Below are 14,299 nucleotides of genomic sequence, written 5' to 3'. Positions count from 1 at the left end.
AACACAATTAAAATTTTTTAAAAGGTGAAAAAAGTATTTCCAGAATGGTTGTAGCTGTGTATTTCTATACAAGACCCACATTTCATAGATATCAAGCAAATTTGTAGATACTAAAGAATTGCATGTAGATGTTGAGCAATGGATTAAACATTCCCTTGTTTCCACTCTATCACAAAAAAATCATAAAATTTTTTTGTAGAAAAACTTTGCTTTCTTCTTACTAAATTTTCTACAACTCTTTTAATTGATTTATAATTTTCTTTAAAAACTAAAACAATGTATCATTATAAATGATGCAAAACATCATAATATATTCCATTAGGATATTTAGAAAATAAATGTGGAATGTTATTTGGGGTGCATTGTGTAAAATCTTTCCTGTGATATAGTCATAGTTACCTCAATTTTTTGTTTTCTATAAAATATGGAACTTTATTGTAATCAAACTTCAGAATGAATGAATGTGTGCATTAAGAAAAATTACTAGGTATTGATTAGCCAACAATACAGGTTGAGTAAAAATTTTAAGTTCATTTAGTTGTCAGAGAACACTAATTTTCTGAGAGTTTCATAAGTCTCATGTAGCTACTATTTAGGGGCCCATTATCTTAATTCTTGTGCTATTGAGTGTACCGTGGCAGGGAATCTCAAAGATGGCCCCAGTGATAACCTTCTAAGATTCATGTCCTTGTATAATCAATCCCCTTCCTTCTCTTGATTATGGGGCTTATAATGAATAAAATGTATCAGAAATGATGGTATGTCACTTCCCTGATTAAGTTATAAGAAGATTGTGTCTTCCATCTTGGATGCCTTTTTTCCTGTCTTTGTCTCTCTCTGTCTTTCTCTTTTTCCTTCTGTCTTCTGTTTCTTAGGAGAAACAAGCTATCAAGTTGTGAATAGCCCTATGGAGGAACCATATAACATGGCAGTAAAATCTGGAGATAACCTTGAGCATTTGAGGGCTGCCAAAGCGACATAAGTGAGCTTGGAAGTGGATCCTCCCTGATTTGAGAAGATTATACCCCAGGCCGGCATCTTTACTGAAACCTTTCGAGAGACATCAACCCAGAGGTACCCAGCTAAGCTGTGTCTAGATTTCTAGTTCACAGAAGCTATGCAATTATAAGTGTTTCTTTTTTAAAGCTGGTGAGTTTTGGGGGTAATGTGTTAGACACTGCTGGATACCTAATACGTTCCCAAAAGTATGAAATATAATGACCTTTTAATAGTAATATTTTATATATAATTTTTATACATTTTTAGGTAGGGCTACATACTAGAATTCTCTTTACTCTAGTTTCTGTGCTCCTAGCTTGTCCCTAGTCTCATCCTATTACCATAGTCTAGCTTTGATGGGTGGATCACATGTATTCAGCCTGACTTGATCAACACATTTTTCTAGTCTTGCCTATCATCTTTTCAATATTCTTAACAACCCCTGTCTTTTTTCTCTTCTCAATGTGAATTAGAATATACTTTTTTTCCAGTCTGCCTCTAAATCTTTAGAAATATTAGAAAGAAGAATAGTATATATTTATGAGCTATAGGTGTGCTTGAGTAAGTGACGAAGTTTAAAAAGACAATTCTAATTGTTGGCGAGGTCCTCAAATGCTTCAATCAGCAACAGAGTGATCCTTTGGTTCCTATTCAGAATCTGATGATTTCTCATCACCCAGAAAATCCACCACCAGTCAACAGAATCATACCAATAGCTTCTGTATTGTTCTTCTTCCTTCTGCTCTTACTTTTTATTATGACCTGAATATGATGTTCCCTTAAAAATTCATGTTAAAACCCAGTCAACAAGGTGCTGGTATTAGAAGGTTGTGCTTCTGGGAGAGATTAGATCATAAGGGCTCCTCTCTCATGAATGAATTAGGGTCCTTTTAAAAAGGGCTTTGAGAGTGGGTTCTCTCCCTTCCATCTTCTGCCATGTGAGGACACAACATTTCTCCCCTCTGGAGAATGCAGTCCTCAGCAGAGAAACAAACCTGTCTTGATTTTGGACTTACCAGCCTCCAGAACTGTAAGAAGTAAATTTCTGTTCTTCATAGATTACCCAGTCTCAGGTATTTTGTTATAGCAGCACCAAATGAACTAAGACAATTTCCTTCAGTCTGTTCTCAACATAGAAGCCAGAAAGATGCTGTTAAAACAAAGGTCAAGTTATGTTTCTCTTCTGTCCAAAACTCTGCTGCAGCTTCTCATTGCATTAAGAATAAAAGACATTAGAGGGCCTCAAAGTGTCTTCTAGCCCCAATTTTGTAATCCTATACTCCATGAACTCCTTACCTACACCACAAGAGCTCACTTCATTACAGCCAGGCTGTGCTCATTGCTAGTCTCCCACTTTCCAAGGACACTGTCACTTTTGGGCACTTGCTTTAGATATTTCCACTCCTGGAATCTTGTTTCCCCAAGTATGTTGTTGGCTAACTTATTACTCCTCTTTCTAGCCTTTATTTACAATTTCTATTTACAGGGACTTACCTTGACCCCTAACAAATATAGTAACTCCTCATCCCCTGCTCCAGCCTTCAGAATTCACCACTATTTATTAACTTCTAACATATTAAATAATATGCTTATTATTTATTGCATTTATGGCTTATTAACTGTCTCCTTCCACAAGACGATAGGTGCCATGATAAGACGAATCTTTGTTTTGTTTACTGTTGTATCTCAACCTCCTAGACCATTGCCAGGCACATGAAAGGTACTTAATAAATATTCATTGAACTGAATTGTGAACTGACTTGAATGGATGTGCCCTTTTAGCTCTCAAAATGTGAAAAGAAGTAACAAAGTATTAATGATAAGTAAGTAGAAATGCTGAAAAAGTTATAGCAATGGAAAACATTCTGGCAGCAGAATCCTTGTTTTCTCTCAAAATAACCTGATGGAGTATATTAACAAATAGGGACATGATCTATTCATCACCATTTGCAACATCTTGACTGACAAAATTGTTTTGTAGATGCTTGATACACTCAGAGACCTCTTCAATTTCTTCGCTGTTCTTTCCTTGCTAATTTTTCTTGTTTTCTTTAAAAGACTACAGGCAAGTAAACAAAATTCAGCTCCTTTGGCAAATAATTGATCATTTGGCCTCTTGAACTCCTTCATGGACAGTATGTCTCTACAGGTTCACTAAGCATCCTGAGCTGGTGATGGAATTAGAGAGGGATTTCTTACTGGAAACCATGAAAAAAAAGAAAAGAGTCAGTGCTGCTTATTTTGGCCACAGTGCAAGATGAAACCGAGAACCAGCAAAAGGCACTTTCCAACATCACTTTAAAGAGTATATATTTCACTCATCTCTGTCTCAAAGGAAAAAAAACGCTTTCCAACTCATCCTTCCTGTTGCTGTTCATATTAGCATTAATACCAAATCACAGATTTGAAGTGGAAAGTCACATTAGGTCTCTGATTTTAAATAAGAAAGTAAATTATGAAAATCAAAATCAAATTCCTTTGCACTTAATATTAGTTAAAACATGATTAAAACATCATAGCTCAATTACTTCCTAAAATATTGTTATAACGAAGATTTATGTATCTAAATAAAAATATTTCCCAAACCTAGCTTGAGATCTAACAATTGTAAGTAAACACATCTAATACAACCAAATTCTAGAACAGGAGTTAGGAAATTCATTACCTTTTTCTGTAAATAAAGTTTTATTGGAACACATCTGTGTCCATTCTTTTATGTGTTGTCTGTGGCTGCTTTTGTGCTACAAAAGCAGAGTTGAATAGCTGTGCAGTGATTGGATGGCCTACAAAACAAAAATGTGTACTATCTGGCCCATTACAGAAAAAAAATTGCTGACTCCTGTCCTAGAAAAATAAAACATTGGTGCAGTTCCTTATGTTTCATCTCACAGAAGTTAATCTCCATGTTCACTTCTTTCATTTAAGAGGGAAGGAGAACTTGGAGACATTTCTGAGTTTCTGAGTCTGGAAAGATAGCTGGAATTGATTAGGAAAAGACAGAACGAACTACTGGCTCACATGAGTCTCTCAGGCTGGCCACACTCGTGGCTTCCAATAATCCCTCAATTTTCTTTCAAGTCCTCTCACTAAGTGCCTGAGGCACACGAGTCTCCCTTGAGATGCTTACTTTTAACAGAAGTGTTTAAGTTTTCCATCATGACCTTGCCTTACCTTCTTTTCTCTATCGATCTTCTCACTTTAGATTGTGGCTGGTTGCACGTGTCCACTGATTTGGCCTCAATGCATTCTACAGCTCTGGGAGCTACTTTGTCCTCAGCTGCTGCATGCCCCAGTTCTGCCTCTTGGTCTTGACTGTCAAGCCTTAAACACGGGTAAAAATTTCCAACTTCTGATTCTTAGATTTCCGTCTCAGGCTACTCTTCATCTTCTGCTCCCTAATCAAACAAGAGACAGTGATTGATAAAGAATTTAGATAGCATTTTGAAATATTCAACGAGTCATCTGCAAAAAATAGTAGGAACTATAATTACTTAGTCTTAAGGAGAGAAGGTGAATAGAAAATTACGGCTGCTAAATTCTTAAATCCCACAATTATATTTCATAGGGAGGAAGAAAATCATTGATTTGTATATCCATGGATACACAAATATGAAAAAGCCTGATAAACATGAAGTGTGTGATAAAACAATAGAACAATATGTGCCAGGAATCACAAAATTTCCAGGATAGAAAAATTCCATAAACAAGATAGATAGCAATTTCTTTGGTTAGTCAGGTGGATATTGCAGTTTACATTCAGAGGCCAATATTGATCATCTATAAATATTTCTTCTAACTGACTGAAGCAATAGCTGTTCTGTCATTTTTATGAAGACATGGTCAGAGACAAAGCAGAAAAGTCATGTTTTATAACATTTAAAAGAAACAACTATCATGAAAAAATATAGTTTTAAAGCATAAAATTGTACTTTTTTTTAGCTACTCGAAGTAGTCTTCTTCTTTAAGGTATTTGATCTTCAAGTTGCACTAAGAAGGGGTTTCTTTATGCAAATATAAAAATAATTTTCTATATTTTATTCAAGTACTTTTATGGTTTTATATTTACATTCTAGCATTTAATCCATATGAGATTTATTATATTTTTGTTTTGAGATAGGAAGCTGAGTCTTCTTTTACCAAGTATGTATGTGGCTTTTCTGACCCCTTTGCTGAAGACTTCATCCTTATTCACTGATTTTTAAATACTGTCTTCAGAGCATCTCTAATTCCCTTTGTCATTCATGGAGTCTACATAGACCTACTGGACTGTATAAATCTTCATATGCCTCTAACACTCAGTTCACCTTAAGAGATAGTATATTGCTACTATTTGTTATGGCAGGTCTTTATTCATCTTTTTGTTTGAAAGAATTCAGGCTACTGTCCTATCTATATTCTTGCTGATCAGCTTTATAATATATGTCATCCAGTTTTGTAAAATGTACACATTGCACACAATGTTTATAAATACTCTGAAAAAAATTATTGCAGGCAAAAATTAAACTGGTAAAGTTGGCTGTCTCAAGGAGGAGGAAGGAAAGGAGGGTCATGAAGTTTACGGGAGCTGTTTACTGTGAGAATGGGGCTAATCATCTGACTCAGACTCAGGTGTCAAAGAAGGCTTTTTAAGAGTAGTCATTTGTGGCAATGGACAGTGCATTGGGCTTCTAAGAGTAGTCATTTGTATGGGATTTGAATACAAATAGAAATTGGTTGATGTGAAGAAGGAAAGGAGAACATTTAAAATAGAGGAGAAAATCATATGTAAAGTGCTATGTCTTCAGAGGACTGACTGCTAACTATTCAGAATGGTTTTAGTTCTGGAGAGTGTCTGAAGATTTGGTGACATGTTTGGGCAAGAGTCATATTATAAACAGCAATTATACCTAAATCAGGAGCTTGAACTTTTTGTAACAGTTTGGATAAATGGCTTAAAAATTCTAAACAAGGCATTGTCATGATCACGTCTGCATCTTTAAAATGCCACTCTAATATCCAAGTGGAAGTATGAAGGGAATATCGAGGACATTAGAGAGAAGGCTACTGCAATATTCAACCGTGAATCATGTAAACCTTGGTCTTCATGTGGACCGGTCTCTTTGTGATGCCATAATCAGATAAACACAACTTTTGCCCCTGAAAATATTTAAATGCAACATAAGCCTTTATTAGAATTTCAGGAACGGTATTAGATCATCGTTCTTCACTCACATTTCTATTTCTATCAAACCCTAGCACTACACTGAAAACTTTTTTCCGTCCTCAGTTCCAGTGTAAACTTTTTTTAAAAAACTCTTCTCATTGTTTCCTGGATGTGTTCCTTCTCCCCACTACCTTTTTTCTCTCTTTCTTGGTCCTATTTCTAGTTATTTCCAATTTTCAATTCTTTTAAACCATTATGACTATGGGCACAGCAGATGGTTCTTAAGTAAATCCTGCAAAGGGGAGAAGGACACACAGCAAATACTCATGCAGAAGTCATTTTTATCTTTGTTAAACAGGAAAAAGGTGATTAGAGCCAATTTTCACATAGTAGTCATAAGGATGAAGAAGAAGGCATGGATGTGAAAGTAATATTGGAAGCAGAATGGCAGACGTTGGGCCTTAGATGTGGAATGGCAGAAATTGGATATAGAGGAAAAAAATGAAGGTTGTCTAGAAATATCTGCCAGGTTTGTGGCTCAGAAAAGAGGATAATTGGGGATACTACTAATTAAGTAAGATACTACAACAGGAAGAGAAGAGTTAGGGGAAATACATAATGTATTCTACCTTAGAAAGACTGATTTTGAAGTGTTTTAGATTACCCAAGTGGAGCTTTCCAGAGACAGAGGGATAAATAAAACTAGACCTTAGAAGAGGAATGAACTTAACGTTCATCATTGTAAAGGTGTTAGTTGAACCAGAGAATAAGGTTTAGAGGTGTCAGGACAGAATGCCAGGTAAAGAATGAAATAGAAGGCAAGGCACTTCCAAAAGTCTGCAAAAATTAGAAAAGACAAGTGGGAAGAAAGTAAGGAAGTGGAGGAGGAAGATACTTCATGCAGCAATGCCTAATATTACAGAGAAGTTGAGAAACACGTGAACTGAGCCTGGAAGTAGCCGGAAATATTTCCCAGAATAGTCCATTGCATTTGACCCTATTAAGAGTTATTTCAATAGAAATAGGGACTGAAAGCTGATGAGGACTGGAATGTAGACTGCTCTTTCCATAATCTTGTCTATGAAGGAAAGAAATTGAGCTGAAATGGGGATCTAGAAGTATTAATAGACTGACCTTAGGTTGCAGATAAAACGAGTTGTGAGACTGAGCAACCTTGTTTGGCGAGGACAAAATAGGAGGTCTCATCTTAAGGAGGAATCACGTTAAAGAGGTGACTATATAGAGGGAGAGCTGGGTGAACTGCTCGAATGAACAGAGGAATTTATTTACAGGGAAAGAAGATTTCCAGAGAGTCACTATAGAAAGAATTTAATGTAATTATCCAGCCATATGTGATAACCAACTGGGTGCCAGGAGCTATGGGGTAGTGGGGAAGGAAGACATTATTCTTGCCTCCAAGGAGCTAATGGTCCAATAGAGATGCTTATCTCTCATTAACAAACATTTAGTAAGAATCTACTGTGTGCTGGAAGATACTGTTCTAGGCACTGAGGATACAGTTGTGGGTAGAGAACTATCTAGGCCCTTAGAGGGATTAGATTCTAGTGGCAGCAGACATGCAAAGAAATTCTTTAACCATTTATATCATAGCTGCTACATCTCACAAACTGGCAATCGTCTCCACTTTTACACCCTATATGGAATGCAAAAATAGAGGGGATTGTCAATTCTATGAGGTGCTGCAGCTAGGGTGAGGCATCTCCTTTGTAGAGGTGATTGTGATGAGTCTTGAAAGGACAGTGGGTTTTCACCAGGTGGAGCATGTAGTCAGGGCAGGCAGAGGGAGCAATGAGAGCAAAAGCCAGGAGGTTGGCAGGGAAATTGAGTAGGAATGGAAGGATGAGTCATAGGATAGGAAACCGAGTAGTGTGAGGATGAGGATGTAAGAGACCAGATGACGATGGGAGTGTGCATTTTGGGTGGAGGCCAATGATGGCAGGAAGGAAAAGTTCTGTAGGATTAAGCAGCTCCAAAGTTCTGAAAGACTCTGACTTAGAGTGGTGCTCACTCTGGCGCAAAGAAAATCACTGATGAACGCTACAGTCTGCAGCCCAGCCCAGTCAGCAGGCTTGGTCAGGGTTCCAGAATAAATGCCTGGGCAAAGTAGTCTGTGGCTCTGTTGGGCTAGGCCCAGCATGGCTGGAAGGACAGATGTGAAGTGAGATCACAGGCCTGATGGAAGCCTATGGGAAGTGAAAAGTTCCACTGAGTCTCGTGGATACACAGCTTTGGGGAGGCATCTAGACAGACATTCCCAAAGGACTCTGGCAGGCCACATCATCGCGAGCCAGGGAGTCTCACTTCCCTGAGGAGTCCAGTTCTCATCCAAAATAAAAAAGGTCAGAATCAGTGAAGACTTAGGTCCTTTTTAGCTCTGAAATTCTAAGAATCTACTTGTGAGCATGATTTATTCAGACAAAGAAATGTGCTTTCCTTGTTTTTATTTTTCTAATTTTGCTTTGGTACAACCCTTCTCAAAACAAAAAAAAAAAAACAAAAAAAAACCCCGACTTTTTAGTAAAGTGCTAGCCACATAATAGGAGTACAATTAATAAGTAATTAATTGATTCATTTCATCATGACAGGAAATTTTTATTCTTCACATTAAAAGTTAACCAGTCATTATAAGTTCCATGTGCAAATATTATAAATTGTATTTTCATTATAGTTTTTCTCCTTACATTTTACTTTAGTTGACTGACTACAAATGCTTCCAAGTTTTTACTCTTTGAGATTTTCAGCTGGTAAATCAGCATGCAAATTAACCTGCATCCAAAAATCTGGGTCCCAAAAGTAGGAGGTTGGGGATGAATAAATATCATTTTTTAGAGATTTTCAAATTTAAGAATACTCACTGCCATAAGTTATATCATTATTTTGTTCAAATAAATATTGGAGCATAAATCGAAAACTTGAAAGATGATAAAATGGCAGGCAAACTGGATTGTTTACATTGATCTACAGGTGTGTTCTAAATCTTTGAAATTTGGGAAGAATCTCAGTTATTTTCATATCAGTAACTATTTAGGCGATTTTCCACTTCTATATTTGTAGCATTCTTTTGACTCAGTGTAATTTTCCTTCTATTAATTTTACCCTCCTTCACATTGAGAGTCGGCTGTGATTTTGTTCATATACTCTTCACTCCTTTGTAGGTAATACACCTACTGACCAAAAATGAACTCGAATCCTGACTCATGGAGCATCTCTGGACACTGTCTTCTGGTGGAAAACTCATCTACTGGCCCTTGATTGCACTGGCATTTGTCATTATCCTTGTTTACAGTCTTTGAGCCGGTTTTCAATCCATGCAACAGCATTTCTGTCCAAATCCATTTGTACGACTTTTTCAGTTCGGATTTCACAAGGCATTGGATCAAATGTATTACGGAAGGTCCGGGTATATGACATCTACACATTCTCTTCCTCCAGTCATTTTCTAATTAGATTCTTTTAAAAGTAGGGGTGGCATGAGTGAGGGGAGATCAAGTTTCACTGGCGCAACCTGCCTGTGCTGTCGCACCACCTGGCGAAAACTCCTGTGTGGAAGTATCGCTGCCAGCACAAGTTGAATACCCACGGTAAGCTGGAGGGGTTTTTAATGGAACTGAAATGCCAGCTGCTCCTCACATTCCTCATGCCATATTGTCCAGTGAAGCAGCCACTTTTTCATCAGCTCTAGCCAGGAATCATTGAGTCATTTTAGATCCACTTTTATCCTTTGATCAACATTTGATCTATGGGATGAAGCCAAGTTGTGAGTCCATCAGCTTCCCTCACTTGTGCTGTTTCCCTCTTTCTTTTATGCACTCAGTTACTAACACTCACTTCTAACCGAACTCATTTCTAACCAGCTGTACCTCTGTAAAGCTTTATTCTTTGGCTTAAGGTAGTCACTTATCTGTTGCAGGCTGTTTTATTCAGCTGGTCAAGTTGACCCTGGCACTGTGGGCACAGTCCTTCTTATTACTCAGGCACTTCATGTTCTTAAATGAAGTCGCCCTAAAGCGTTGGCTTATAGTGTCTCTCGTCTTCAGTGGACTGAGAGCAAACACAGCTATCTGGATTTCATTGCATTTTTTTTTTCTTTTTTAAGTCTGGAGACATTTAGTCCCCAATAAAAAGTCAGCAGAGCTTGTGTGGTTGACGTAAAACGGTGAGCAGGGGAAGAGGTGGTGAAGTCCTTGCCTGTGCTGTCTAGGAGCACTCTTATCTTAATACTTCTGTAGAGTCTCGTGCTATTTTCAAACAGAGACAATTTTAGCATAACTCCCTAAATTTTGCCCCCACCCCTTTTTTGGCAAATCACCCTGATGCAAAACTTTCAAAAGGCTAAAAAAAAAAAATACTGACAATAAATTATTGTAAATGGCATGTTCAACTCCTTGTATATATTAGAATGTCTCTAGTCTCTCCTTCCCCAATGAAATTAGCCAACAGTTTTTAATTTTTCCTCATTTTCTAAAGTGTCTTGCTCTTCTCTGACTATTTGAACTTTGCACTGTGCAGCTTTCTCAAATCTCTGCACCAGAAATGAATTTTATAATACTTGACCTTTTAATCTAGCAAATCAGACCCTTTTGTAATTAAATTAAACTTTTCATAGGATGAACCGAACTATCAAATGTCATCTTATCTTTAGCAGCAGCAGCTGATGCAGAAACATCAGACACTGCAGACAAGACAAGAAAGAGTCAAAACAGATCATTAACACCAGTCTAAATGCCTTTAGACTGTTTTACAATGTCTTCGTGCTCAGCTCTTGAAAATAAGCTGTCAAAAACTATGTTGCTGTCTGTTCAAAGAATACAAAGTAATATACTAAGTATATTTGCTTTGAAGCTGTCTGGAGCAGCTTTGAAAAAGATTAGCAACTTAGTATGGACATATGAGTCCTGAGGCGAATTGAATTGCCATTTTGGGGACAAGAAGCACTAAATGTGGATGTGCTATATTATGCTTATAAGGTTGCTCTTTGCTAATAAAAGCTAATCGAAAATGGGAAAGAACCAATTATTGATAGAATATATGGAATGAAAATAAACATTAGAAGATAGGGGCTAAACTGCCATTAAACAATAAGATATGTTTGAAATCCTTCTTAACATTTTAAAACACATTTATACTTATAATTAAAAATTCTTTCAAAGATCTATGAATAATAAGTGAAGTTCAGTCATAATTTTCAAACTTCAAAAATAACTGCTGTCTTATTCCAGGCTCCAAAAATATTTAAGCAGATCTAATAAAACCAGCAAGATATCTGAATAAAATTTACCACGTCTTATCACCTTCATGATCCGTGAGGACCTATTTTCTGAGTAACCAAGCTGCTAGGGTTTTTTTTCATTTTTATTTTTTAGAGACAGGGTCTCTCCGTGTTGCCTAGGTTGAAGTGCAGTGGCACGATCATGGCTCACTGTGGTTTTGAGCTCCTGGGCTTGAGTGATCCTCCTGCCTCAGCCTCCCAAGTAGCTAGAACCAAAAGCATACACCACCACACCCAGCTAATATTTTTATTTATTTATTTAGGGAGGAGGTGGAGTCTCACTATGTTGCCCAAGCTGGGCTGGAACCCCTGGCCTCAAGTGATCCTCCTGCCTTGGCCTCCCAAAGTGTTGGGATAACGGGCCTGAATACAGGCATGAACCACCACACCTGACTGCATATTTGTTACAGGCAGATAAATATGTTCTTCTGTGAGGTCAAGAAGAAGCTGATGATGCCCTGTTTCTATGAACAGTAAAGGAAAGAGATGTTGTATATGAAGCACTTAACACTGGGCATGGCACATAGTAAGTGCTCAATAAATGCCTTTTCCATTAAATAAACCTATTCAGCCCAAGTGTGATCAGATACTGTTTTAATACTTGGTGACTGGTTTGACAGCTACAAAATAAGATGTTCGCTTATGTAGGTATCTGCCTTTTCAAAGTTTAAGAGAGCACAGAAATGCTCTCGTGAAGCTAATGCAGGTGGTGGTTACACCTTGTCTCCAAAGACAAGAATGGAGAGGACTTTGCAGTTATGTAGGCCAAAACATCTGTTTTCTAATCCAGGCCACAAGAAATACGTGGCTTCAGGTCTCCCTGAGATTCAGATCTCTCATCTGAAAAATCTGAATAACACTGCCTACTTCACAGATTTGTCATGAGCATCAAATGAAATCATGTTTGTAAAGTGTGTATCAAATTGGCTAGTTTATAGCAGGTGTTCATTAAATATCTTTAACAGATTAAATGTTCTTTTCCTTTTCTTTGAGGGAGTGAGTTGGCAAGAGCAAGGTAGGGTGTCAAGGTGCTAGCTGAGCAGGCAGGAACAACAATTACGTGGACCGAACCAACACAACTGGGGATGGTAAAGTCCATGGCAGAACTGGCATGGGGCAGCCTGTATCCCACTCTAGACCTACCATGAGTTCGGGTTAACAGCAATGAAATTCATGTCAAATTACTTCCTGTTGAGCCTGCCTTGTCCTTCTAGGGTCTGCATGAAGTACCAATTAGTGCTACTCAAACACTAGTGTAAGTATCAGAATCACCCAGGGAGCTTGGTAAGAATACAAAGGCCCATATCCTATCCCTCTTCTACAATTCAGGGCATCTGTGTTCTTTAATAGTTCTCCAGATGATTCTGATATTCTTCTGCATTTGTAAACAACTGGCATAGGTAATATACTTGCAGCAGACACGGCTGAGGTCCCTTCTCTGGCTCCAGCCACACCTGGAGTAGAGAGTTCCAGTGCACTCTCCAGTTTTCTGACAGCAATGTCTTTGACTTCTGCCCTAGTTCTCTTTTTATACCAAAGACTGTGGCCGGAGTGACCCTCAGCAGAACAATGTTTGACCAATGGGGAATATAAGCCAGTGGATCAATGTTTCCTATCCACCCTCTTGTAGATAGTTTTGGGAGGCATTGTGTGGACCCTCAAAAGATCGCAGTAGAATAATTCACCACTCTCCTTAGCAGCAGTCTCGAAAACATACTCGTATTGGATTTTTGTACTCAATATGAGATTATATATTCATATTGGATTGCTCCCCGCACCCCAACCCCCCCCCCCCCGTATTCATCCCACACTTCCTGGAAACTCACTCCTATTTCCTAAAGCCACCTCCCAAGTGAACTCCTGCACACAAGTCCTTACCTCCGATGCTGCTTTGGGGAAACCACAACCTAAGGCAATGATACAGTGGCTGAAAACATGTCTGGGACTGAGCAGAACACTGAGCTTCCACCAGGAAGCTTCTATTGCATGCAATGCAATGACAGAGCAAATTAAAAATAAATGAAGCTCCGAAGGGCAAGGGAGTTTTTGGTCAGAGCTATAGCAAGTGGCACACTGTGGAAAAGGGAGCCATGCACAAACCTGGACCAGGTGTGTATGGTCTGTTTGAGTGGACAATGGTTCAGGCCCTGGATTCTCTTACACAGGTGCCAACAAGAGCAAAGGTAGTGCCTGGGAACACTGATAGAATATTTGATGTGTCCAAAAAAACACATCCCTGCAACAAAAATGATCTTCGCTGGTGTGCAGTAAAGAATTAATTTTGTCCAAAGAAAGATTTGGCCTTATCCCTGGGCTCCTGGGAGGTAAATCTCTAAGACCTTGGAATGCCCTTGCCTTATATGAGTTTGTTTTCCTGGAGGTCTTGGGCCACACCAGATTGTCTATGCTAACAGTGGAACAACATGTTATTTATTCTTGGAAGACATGTTATCGTTTTGACCTCTGGAGGGACTGGAGACTATGATCAGCCATGTGGTAAGTCATGTCAATGTGACCAAGCCCCCATAAAACTCAGGACACTAAAACTTAGGTGAGCATCTGTAGTTGGTGAGACTCCGTGTGTACTGTCACTCATTGCTGGGAGAAATAGGCACAGTCTGCACCACTTCACTGGGTGAGGACAACTACAAGTTGCATATTTTGATGTCTCCCAGATCTGCCTTATGTGACTCTTCCTTCTATTAATTTTAGTCTGTATTCTTTTGCTACCATAACCTACAACTGTGAATATAATGACTTTTCTGAGTTTCTGTGAATACCTCTATCAAACTAGCAAGCATATGCATAATCTTGGAGCTTCCTGAATTTGCAGTTGGTATCAGAAGCAAGGATGGTCATGGGGACTA

The 14,299-nt window shown here is 38.3% G+C and overlaps 1 long non-coding RNA gene across 1 annotated transcript; it reads left to right on the top strand.

Moving 5' to 3' along the window:
* Positions 1-884: 884 nt before the first annotated feature.
* On the top strand, positions 885-11,491 carry LOC115833144. Its single transcript, XR_004028587.1, has 3 exons — positions 885-1,074; positions 4,202-4,331; positions 9,319-11,491. It is a non-coding gene; the product is annotated as an uncharacterized LOC115833144 (long non-coding RNA).
* The last annotated feature ends 2,808 nt before the right edge of the window (positions 11,492-14,299 follow it).

The sequence above is a fragment of the Nomascus leucogenys genome, chromosome 25 (assembly GCF_006542625.1).
Source record: "Nomascus leucogenys isolate Asia chromosome 25, Asia_NLE_v1, whole genome shotgun sequence".
Classification (NCBI taxonomy): Eukaryota; Metazoa; Chordata; class Mammalia; order Primates; family Hylobatidae; genus Nomascus; species Nomascus leucogenys.
This window is presented reverse-complemented; position numbering and strand designations above follow the sequence as displayed.